The following is a 12,026-nucleotide window of genomic DNA, read 5'->3' on the forward strand; positions in this document are numbered from 1 at the left end:
AAGTCCTGAATTTAAATGCCCAATTTATTTATTTTTGGTAACATTAAGTTCTCTTTCAGAAATATTTGGTAAAGAAGAGAAGTGGCACATTAGCTAAATGTTTCTTTTTACATACAGCTTGGTGTTCGTTATAAAAACCCACACCCTTACGAACAACAACAACTTACATTTATATAGGTGCTTCACAGGAGTGTTATCAAACAAAATTTGACACTACGCCACATAAAGAGATATCAGGACAAGTGACCAAAAACTTAGTCAAAGAGGTAGGTTTCAAGGAGCGCCTTAAAAGGAGAGAGATAGAGAGGCGCAGAGGCTTAGGGAGGCTATTCCTTAGGGCCTAGACAGCTGAAGGCATGGCCTCCAATGGTGGAACAAAGAAAATCAGAGATGCATAAGAGGCTACAATTGGAGGAACGCAGAGATCTCCTGGGTTGTAGGGCTGAAGAAGGCTACAGAGACAGGGAGGGCCCATGGAGGGATTTGAAAACAGATGGACAATCAAATTAAAGACCAACTTTCCCATATTATGTGCAGAGATATAATTATTCATGTAAGTGTGGTATGTGAGGGAACAGATGTATTTATTTATCTATCTGCAGTGGATGAGGAAAATACTTGTTATATATTCTGCCAGAAACCAATCAAAAACACTTACTTTCGTGCCCTTGGGGAGATGTCTTACCATCATATACTTGTATCTTGCTTGCAACCATGTAACCTCTGACTCATTGTGAGCAAAAACCGATTGCTGCAATATAATAACTGGATGAGCACAGATAGCGGGTCCTAATTCCTCACAGATTTATAGCAATATGTAAGTGAAGTCATCATGACAATGCATGCACTGTGATGTGGAGAGACGTGAAGGACATTATATATTAATCCATTCACAATAATACTATTGGGTGTTTGACGTGTTCTGTATCACAAGGTATGGATGTGAGCCAATGATCTTAAGAAGAAGAACAAAGCTTTATTCAAAAAATAACAGAGAACAGTGCAAGGGTGGAGGGGAGGCGAGGACTTACTCTTTTCAGACATTTTTCTTATGAAGAGTAGCCTACAATTGTAGGTTTGTATAATTTTTCAAATTGCAATCAGCAAGTGTCATCTTTTAGTAGTAGAAATGATAAATTAAGAACAAATGGCATGTATTACACGGCATTATCATCCTAAATTTTCTATGTCCCATGACACATGCTTTTTTATCATTTTGTTGCTGACCAGTGCAGTCTACACAGTTAAGTTATATCCAGCTGTGGCCTTCAGTGATATCTGACACTGAAACTGTCCTTTTGCCTATTGCATTTAAAGTGAAATCCAGATACTATTATGATAGAGGATAACATTACACCGTTAAACTCGCCAAAGTACCCTTATTAGAAAGATCGGTACTCGAACTACCACTCAGTTATAAAATTTGTTATGGTAACCAGCAAAGGCTCTTCTAAGATGTTATAATACTTGTGTCGCCTCCCACCTTTCCCACAAGACACCATCTAGCCTTTAAAATACACTCACAGTTCCTTGGCTGCAAGTTCATTTTTCTGTACAGAATAACCCTGTGGCCTCACAACCACATTCTGTTTTACAGATCGTGGCGATACTGGATAAATTGCTTCTTATGTATGCATACTGGAGTTTAAAAATCCTTTGAAATTTTAACATTTCCCATGGGAAAGCAAAACATAAAAGTTACTCTCCCTCTCAAAAAACATCATATTTTCCTGTTGACTTTTACTGTTGGGAATTCAAATCTTTCTGAATTTTTCAACTAAGAGTCTTCTAGCCTGACCTAGGAGACAAACATTTACAACATAATTCACTTTTCTTTATGTCTGTGTAAATCACTGGAATACTTGATCTTGCCTTGTGAAGTTATGTTCCCATTTGGGAATGTTGCCCCATTTCCTTGCACTTAAAATGTATTTAAAGCTAAGTATAGAGAAATGTTTATGTTGTTGGCAGGCTCCTTTTCATCACTTAACAAACTAAACAGCCCCAAAATATGACCTTAACAGCATGATATCTAAAGCATTCCTTTTATATTTTCGGAAACAAAAAATTAGCCCAATATAGTGTGAGACAACAATACACTGAAAGCTGCCCATAAATACCTCTTTCAGGCTAATTTTACAGTCACTTTCTTTAGGAAAAAAATCAGAAGAGGTCTTTCAAATTAAAATGAGATATTCTGAATTAGCTCCAGTATATGTGACATTACATTCCTAGTTCTGAGAAAGAACAGTAAGATCTGTACTTCTTCCATTTATTCTGTTAGGCATTGGGTTCAGTTGTTGAGTGCGGCTCCAAACAGAAGCTTATCAAAGCATAAACCAGAACTAGAATTTTGCATTCCCCATTGCTGATGTTACCCTTAAACATTTTTGAGTTCTAACTCTAATGCAGGGCAACTATAGTATTTATCCTATACAGCAGGCCTGCAATTAGCTCCTCGCACCAATCCATTATAATACTTTAAGTCATGACCGGTGATTGTTTCAGATACCTGATGATGCTTTCTTCAAAGGCTTCCTTCACGTGATCTCATAAACTGGACTTTATCCTCCAATTGCGTCCTTTAATTATGTTCCTCCTCGCTACTTCCTCAACCGGGTATGTCCCCATTGACTTGTTCCAAATGAAAACATTACCCAAGGACTATCCAACCATTACTGATCCAGGGAATCCCCAACAGATTTATCAGCAATGCTTTCCCTCTTCCAGAATAACCTCCCTAAATATAATTTCTCTAACCAGAACTTATAAGTTCCCTAAAGATGTTTATTTCTGTCCTATTACAGGTGTCTAGGTCCTCACTCAAAAGGACTTCCCAGTGAAGCATTTCCATAACAATAACTAGATCAGTGACTTTCCTGAACAGTTCCTTCCACTATAGGTTCCTTGGCAGTGGATGATAAATCTCACCCCCCTCTCTGTGGGCACTATCCATTTTTGATGTGATTACAACAGCATAATATTGCAGCCTAATCTCTTCAATTCCTAAAAGACCAGAAAACAAGCTTTTCTGGCTAGTTCTTATGGACCCAACTCTGATTGGCTCACCTTGAATTTCCTAACCTGTATCCATGCTCATCCCTGTTCAGATTGTAATAGGTATTTACTTGCTCATTTACATACCCAGCAGTGAAACATCAAAGGCTACTTGAAAAATGGATAATACCATGAAGTATAAACCTCTGGGTCAGAGTAGCAGTATTTTTACTGTGTACTTATCTCTGTGACCTCTTCGTCATTTCCAACACTCCCCACCCCCTTCCTTCTAAAGCATTTACCCTCCCCCTCCCCTTTCACATATGGAACTCTTCATTTCCACATAGAATCTCATCTTGTAGCCTGGTTTCAGTGACACACATCCCTGGGACATATGAGCTTATGATTTTCTAATAAGCAACTCAAATGCTTGAGGTACTGAATTACTGTTGCCAACTTTGGCTTTGAAATTACACTTCAGAATGTGAGCTTAACATGATGGTACAGCATTTGTTTGCTATTTCAGCAGAGATCTTAAACTTACTTAGTGACAAACTAAAGGGTTCTTTAACGTTATGGTCATTTTATTTTCATGTGTGCTTGCTTGGTGATTCACATTGTTCGTGATGCCATTCTGGGCAATTGTTTGCAATTTCAAATCCTACCTGATTAAGGGTACAGGGAGTAACCGTGTGGAGGAAGCACCTGCAATAGAATGGCCAGGACCTCAGGAAGGGCTAAGAAAGAAAGGAAACTGCTGGCCACTGTTGAAAAGACAATCTGAAACTGTCTACGTCATGACAAATATTATAGTTCTGCGCGTATGTTCTGACACCAATAGCATAACAAGGACACAAACAAATACCCAGTAGTTTCCACACATTAAATTCAGCTGGCACTACATTTACGCAAAGGATTAACAGCATGTCAATGTAACAGCAGTCCGGTAGCACAGATGATATTTATTCATTTATAGTGGAGTACAAGTCAACCGGGGGGGGAGGGGGGGGGGGAAATAAATACTGCACAGAATGAATTGAATAGTGGACAAGCACTAGATTGAAGGGTTGCATTCAGAAAATAAAACATTACTAGAATGGTCAGGGAGTGCTCGCCTGCCAAACAGGTGATTACAGGGTTACTAACACTTCAATCTGCCCATCATGTTTGAGTTAGAAGCTTGTCAGTTTTCAGCTTAGTCGGTAAATGGACTGTCAAGCTGTAGCTGAAAGGAAGGTTCAGTTTGACTTTTTGCAAAGCACTGCCCAGAACCAAGGGGCGGTATTAAATATGGATGTTTTGCGACTAGGTGTTCCTAGTGGGCGGTACCGGTCTTTCAGGTAGTGCATCTTGAGACATCGTAGGTGCGTAACCAGTGATTTCTGTCCACTAAAATTGAAATTATTGGACGGAAAATTATGGGATGTGCACCAGTGATTTCTCAAGATAGGCTCCCCGTGAACATTTCTCCCTGATGGAAGTGGTGGATCACAGAATCACCCCCAAACCTATAATACATGACAGGCTAATACAAAAGCAACATGGCGTAAAGATAACCTTAGGTCACACTCTCGAAGTTAATGGCTTTTTCTTTTACACGCTGATAGATTAGTTTCCATAACTATCATTTCAAAAAGGCTGGACCTGCCTGATAGCCCAGTGGGTAGATGCATTGCCATGTTGTGGCAATGACTGAACCACATGAACTAGGCAGGCCCAAGTTTAATCCCTGCCTTGTGCGGAGCTGCTCAAACTCAGGTGGCCCGGAGTATTTTTGGGTTAGGGAATGGAGAAATTGACAGGGTTTCATGCTACTCAATACTGTCTAGTGACCCTACTGATAGCCATGTGTGGATGTCAGGAGAGGACAGGAGCAGCTTCTTCAGGCACTTAGCAGCCAAACCAGTGGTCCTTAAAGGGACCGCTGGAGGCTGCCACCTGAAAGGTAGGTTTTAACCTTCTTACTTACCTTACTGTGGAGCCAGATGGAGAAGGAAAGTGTACTGGGCTACACATTAAATCTGCGGGCTGCTACTGGCCTCTGCCGGCCCCCCTCCCAATTGTCTTCTACCACTGCACCACCGCCCTCGCTCCCACCCTGCTCACCACACCACCCCGCACTCTGCTGAGACTCTTAGCCGGTGTCTAAACCAGCCTAATTCGTCCCCCTCCACAATCAGTGAGCAGCCTCTTTCAGGCGCGATCCAATTCCTATGCCTAAATTCTTTAGAAAATTATTATTTCAGTAGTTTGCAAACAGTTTATGCTGCAACACATGTGTCATCCCGGGTTCAGTGGTAGCCCTCTTATCTCTGAATCAGAAGGTTGTGGGTTCAAGTCCCACTCCAGAATCTAGGCTGAGACTTTAGTGCAGTGCTGAGGGAGTGCTGCACTGTCGGAGCTGCTGTTATTCAGATGAGACGTTAAATCGTGGCCCCGTCTGCCCTCTGAGGTGGACGTAAAATATCGCGTGACACTTTTCAAAAGAAGAGCTGGGGAGTTCTCACGGTGTCCTGGCCAACATTTATCTCTCAACCAACATCATTAAAAACAGATTATCTGGTCACTAGCTCATTGTTATTTTTTTTAATTTTGTTTTTATGGGACGTGGGCATCGCTGGCAAGGCCAGCATTTATTGCCCATCCCTAATTGCCCTTGAGAAGGTGTGGTGAGCCGCCTTCTTGAACCGCTGCCGTCCGTGTAGTGTAGGCACTCCCACAGTGCTGTTAGGCAGCGAGTTCCAGGATTTTGACACAGCGACGATGAAGGATCGGCGATATATTTCTAAGTCAGGATGGTGTGTGACTTGGAGATAAACTTGGAGGTGGTTGTGTTCCCATGCGTCTGCTGTCCTTGTCCTTCTAGGTGGAAGAGGTCGTGGGTTTGGGAGGTGCTGCCGAAGAAGCCTTGGCGAGTTGCTGCAGTGCATCTTGTAGATAGTACACACTGCAGCCACGGTACGCCGGTGGTGGAGTGAATGTTTAAGGTAGTAGAGGGGGCGCCAATCAAGCAGGCTGCTTTGTCCTGGATGGTGTCGAGCTTCTTGAGTGTTGTTGGAGCTGCATTCATCCAGGCAAGTGGAGAGTATTCCATTACACTCCTACTTGTACCTTGTAGATGGTGGAAAGGCGTTGGGGAGTCAGGAGGTGAGACACTCGCCGCAGAATACCTAGCCTCTGACCTGTTCTTGTTGCCACATATTTATGTGACTGGTTCAGTTAAGTTTCTGGTCAATGGTGACCCCCAGGATGTTGATGGTGGGGGATTCGGCGATGGTAATGCCATTGAATGTCAAGGAGGGGGTGGTGTTTAGACTCTCGCTTGTTGGAGATAGTTATTGCCTGTCACTTCTGTGGCGTGAATGTTACCTGCCACTTATCAGCCCAAGCCTGAATGTCATCCAGGTCTTGCTGTATGCAGGCATGGACTGCTTCATTATCTGAGGAGTTGTGAATGGCGCTGAACACAGTGCAGTCATCAGCGAACATCCCCATTTCTGACCTTATGTTGGAGGGAACGTCATTGATGAAGCTGCTGAAGATGGTTGGGCCTAGGACACTGCCCTGAGGAACTCCTGCAGCGATGTCCTGGGGCTGTGATGGTTGACCTTCGATCACCACAACCATCTTCCTTTGTGCTAGGTATGACTCCAGCCAGTGGAGAGTTTTCCACCCCGATTCCCATTGACTTCAGTTTTACTAGGGCTCCTTCATGCCACACTCAGTCACATGCTGCCTTGATGTCAAGGGCACTCACTCTCACTTCTCGGGAATTCAGCTGCTTTGCCCATGGTAGGACCAAGGCTATAATGAGGTCCTCACCCGAGTGGTCTTGGCAGAACCCAAATTGAGCATCAGTGAGCAGGTTATTGGTGAGTAAGTGCTGCTTGATAGCATTGTGATGACACCTTCCATCACTTTGCTGATGATTGAGAGTAGACCGATGGGGCGGTAATTGGCCAGATTGGATTTGTCCTGCGTTTTGTGGACAGGACATACCTGGGCAATTTTCCACATTGTCGGATAGATGCCAGTGTTGTAGCTGTACTGGAACAGCTTAGCTAGAGGCGCGGCTAGTTTTTGAAGCACAAGTCTTTATCACGATAGCTGGGATGTTGTCAGGGCCCATAGCCTTTGCTGTATCCAGTGTGCTCAGCCATTTCTTGATACAGGAAACTTTGGTTTATCCGGAGGTTATATGTCCGGAATACTCGATCTAACGGCAAAAATCAGGAGCCGTTTTCTATAAGTTTTTTTAGTTCTCGTTGCTTTTTTTTCCCAGTCAGGTACTGCAAGGTCTGTAGCTATAGCAACAGCTTCAGCTAGAGATGCTTGCAGCTGCAGCTGACTGTTTAGAAGCTGTTGCTAAGCAACAGTGTTTGTTGTCAGATACGGAGATGAAAACCTCCGTATGCTTGAACATTAACTTTGTATGTCCGGTGTTGTATCCGTGTGTTAATGGAGACACGGAATGCAGGAGCTGGTTTAACAGGTGTTTACTGAACAAAGTCTGGAGGTGAACTAAAAGATACAAGACACTATACAGGCTTATATAGCCCGAGTGGCCACTACCGGCATTACAGTACACAGGGGCTCTTAAAGGCACATACTCCACAATTCCTCCCCTTTTAGACAACCAGTACATAACATTTTATGTAATCATTACAAGAACAATAATCTACACATTTGCTGCAGTTAATCAATTATAAGTCAGTCTCTCTGGAGGCTTCCTGACTCGGTCCGGATAACGCCTCGGTGGTGTAGTAGTTTTAGGTGGTGTAGTAGGTTCTTTTGGCAAGGTCGATTCGGCTTCAAATGCCAGTGTCGGGTTCATCTGGTTCCAGTATCACCGGATCGGAGGTAGATACTATGGGTATCTCTGCTTCATCATTAGGCATATAGAGTTGTGGTGTAGGTTGCCCCTTTTCGGATGACTCTATGATCTGGTCAGCATGGCGCCTTATTATGCTTTCTCCAATGTCCACGGTATACATCAGCGGTCCTAGTCGTGTGCAAATAGTTCCAGGCTGCCATTTCTCGGTACGGTAGTCCCGGGCCAAAACTTGTTGACCTATCTGGAAGGTTCTAGTTGGCCTTTCATTCATGCCTTGAAATTGCCGGTTCTCTACGTCCCTTCTGATGTTTGGCTTGATCAAATCCAGCTTCTATAGTCTTCTATTGAAAAACATCATGGCGGGAGTTTGGTTTGTAACCACATGTGTTGCATTCCTGTATGCAAACAAGAAGTTATCTACCTTATGCTGTAGATTTATGTCTTCATTACCCATGGCCTTTATGGCCTTCTTGAAGGTCTGGACAAACCTTTCAGCCAATCCATTGGTGGTGGGATGGTATGGGGCGGACGTGTAGTGCTTAACCCCTTTGTTTTTTAAGAACTTCCTGAATTCTTCGGACACAAATTGCGGTCCATTATCAGAACAGATCTGTTCAGGCAGCCCATTCCTGGCAAATATGGTCCTTAATACTGTGATGGTTTGTTCCGTGGTGGTGGAGGACATCTTTATTACCTCCAGCCACTTGGAGTGTGCATCAACCGCGATTAAGAACATTGAGTCCATAAATGGACCAGCAAAGTCGATGTGTACCCTTTGCCATGGAGATGAGGGCCACTCCCATGGATGTAGAGGGGTTTGTGGTGGGGCGTTTTGGACCTTCTGGCATCCTAGACAGCCCTTGGTCATTTCTTCGATGTCTCCATCGATACCTGGCCACCACACAAAAGCTCTGGCTAGGTTCTTCATTTTCACTCCACCCAGATGCCCCTCGTGAAGCTCCTTTAGCACTTTATCCTGGAGTTTGGGTGGAATCACCACTCTGGATCCACACATCAAGGTTCCTCGGCACACTGACAGCTGTTCTCTTCTTTGCGAGAATGCTGGCAACAGTGGTTCGCCATGTGCTGGCCATCCCTTCACCGTTAAATCGTAGACTCGTGAGAGAGTCGGGTCATTTCTCGTTTCCTTTTCAATGGTAGAATTTGTTACTGGTAGACATTCCACTATGGTAGAGTGGAACATCTCCACTGGGTCCACTGTAGGTGCCTCTTCTACCGTTGGCAACGGTAGACGCGATAAACCGTCAGCATTTCCATGCTGTTTTGATCCTTTGTATTCTATGTCATATTGGTGTGCCCCTAGGAAAAGGGACCACCTCTGTAGCCTTTGTGCTGTCATAATGGGAACGCCCTTTTTAGGGTTGAATATGGAGACGAGGGGTTGATGGTCAGTCAACAAGGTAAATTTTTGTCCGTGTAGGTAATGGTTGAATTTGTTCACTCCCCATACCAGGCTGAGTGCTTCCCTGTCGATCTGGGCATAGTTACGCTCAGCTGAGTTCAATGAGCGTGACGCAAAAGCTATTGGCCGCTCCGAGCCATCAGGGAATCTATGCGATAATACCACTCCTACGCCGTAAGGGGATGCATCGCACGCCAGTCTGATTGGCAGTGATGGGTTGTAATGAGCCAAAACTTCCTTGGACGTGATCAAGCCTTTGCATTTATGGAAGGCACGTTTACAGTCTTCGCTCCATTTCCAAATTACTCCCATTTGTAGCAGTTCGTTAAGAGGGTGCAGAACAGTTGACAAGTTCGGTAAAAATTTATGATAGTAATTTATCAATCCCAGGAACGACCTTAATTGTGAGACATTTTCAGGTGCTGGGGCTTTTATGACCGCTTCAATTTTTTCAGGTGACTTATGCAACCCTTCTTCGTTAATTATGTGGCCACAATATGATATTTGTTCTGGAAAAATTTGCACTTGGGGCGATTTGCTCGTAGGCCCCGTTCTCTCAGCCTAGTGAGCACCTGCTCCAAATTGGCAAGGTGCTCGTTGTCGTTTTCTCCTGTTACAAGGATGTTGTCTAGGTAGCATTGAGTCCCCGGAATCCCTTGCAGGACTTGTTCCATAGCTCTTTGCCAGATAGCTGGAGCTGATGCTACTCCGAAAACCAGTCAATTTTACTGGTACAGGCCTTTGTGTGTGTTTATCGTGAGATACTTTTTAGAGGCCTCCTCAACCTCCATCTGTAGATATGCCTGTGCCAAGTCAATTTTGGTGAAACGTTTCCCTCCGGATAGTGAAGCGAAAATATCTTCTATCCTCGGAAGAGGATACTGTACCATGTGAAGGACCGGGTTTACAGTCACCTTGAAGTCCCCACAGATGCGAATTTTTCTCTGTTCTTCAGATTTATCATTATTCAACGTTTTCTTCATGACCGGGACGATGGGTGTTGCCCACTCGCTCCAATCTATCTTGGATAACACGCCTGCCTTTTCCAAATTCTCCAGCTCTGCCTCGACTGCTGGACGAATTGCGTATGGCACCGGCCTTGCCTTAAAAAACTTGGGAATTGCCGCATCTTCCACTTTTATTGAGGCGGTGACGCCTTTCAAGGTTCCTAGTTCCTGTTGAAACACTTCTTTGGCATTGGCCAAGATGTCTTTTAATCGTTCAGGTATGACGTCATCATCATTTTTTTTCTTACTGGTTACTGTCAGTGTCTGAAAGGAGTGCCAGTCTAAACGTATCTTCCTGATCCATTCACGTCCCAACAGCGGTGGACCACCATCTTGCAGAACGTATAAATACAACTTCTGTATTTCCTTGCCGTTGTATACAACAGGCACCCTTATTTTCCCTTTGGGGTATACTTTCTGCCCCGTATATGTTTTCAAGATAATGGATGTGTCTTTCAAAGGTACATGCGGAAATAGCCGCTCGTAATCCCGTCGACTTATGACGGTCAGAGCTGATCCTGTATTTAGCTCCATTTTAACTGGGGACCCCGCTATCGTGAGGGTAACCCAAATGGTCTGGTAATCTTCTTTGGCAATTACATTATGTAATTTGAGACAGCTTAGTCTCTTGTTTCCGGAGTCGCCATCGCTCTTCTGGCCTTCGGAGCTACTGTCCGTCATCATTTGTACCTTTCTGTACTTTCCCTTATTGATTTTTTTTCTGTCAGTGGATTTTTTGTTTCCAGATTGGCATACACGTGCAATGTGTCCCATCTTTCCGCATTGCCTGCATGCTTTGTCCTTGAACCAGCAGTCCCTCTGCTCATGGGTGGATCTGCCGCAGCGATAACATCTCTTGAAACCCTGTGTCATTTCATGGGTGCCGAAGTCCTGTGGCTTTTGCTGTATCTCTGCAGCTCCTTTTGCTGCTGCTTCATATGATACAGCCACACTGAAAGCCTTGTCCAGTGTTAAATCTTTCTCAGAAAGTAGTCTTTTCTGTGTTCCTTCACTTAGGAGACCGCAGACGAATTTGTCTCGAAGAGAATCTGCCAGTCCTGCCCCGAATTGGCAGTGCTTTGACAGCTTCCTTTATTCGGTGAGGTAATCAGCGTTACTTTCATTCTTGTGCTGATTCCTCCTGAAGAATTTGAATCGTTCCGCTATCAGCAGCAGTGTTGGGTTTAAGTGCTCCTGTAGGGTATCAACAATCACCTTAAAATTCTTGTCCATCGGTTTGGCTGGAGTGATTAAGTTTTGTAACAGCCCGTATGTCCTTGCGCCCATTAGATTTAGAATTACCGATGCCTTTTTATCATCCTCTATTTCATTCGCTGTGCAATATACCTCCACTCTTTCCACATATGTGGTCCAATCCTCTACATCACTATCGAAAGCAGTAATATTGCCAGTTTTAGGCATCCTGAAAAAAAAATGGCGCCTCCCGCACTTTCCTTTCTTCCCCGCCGAGAAAAAATGGCGCCTCCCGCGCTTTCCCGCCGCTGCCGCTGCTGACAACGCTGTTCTCCGCGGTTTTTATTTATACAGATATTTTTAATAGTTGGAGACTCGTTCCCGCCGGACTCTCTGGGACTTTTCCTTCCCTCTGCTTGGTCCGAACGCCGGCCTGCTTTGCAGCGCTGGCCGTCTCCCGAGTGCTCCACCCTCCGTCTCTGTTTGCCTCCGCCTTCGCTGCTCGGCCCCGCTGCAGAGCCAGTCGATCGAGCCCCAGCCCGCCGCACAGGAAGGATTATTGCAGTACCTG

This window comes from Somniosus microcephalus, chromosome 4 (genome assembly GCF_052327205.1).
Source record: "Somniosus microcephalus isolate GS21.2 chromosome 4, FLI_Smic_1.0, whole genome shotgun sequence".
Lineage (NCBI taxonomy): Eukaryota > Metazoa > Chordata > Chondrichthyes > Squaliformes > Somniosidae > Somniosus > Somniosus microcephalus.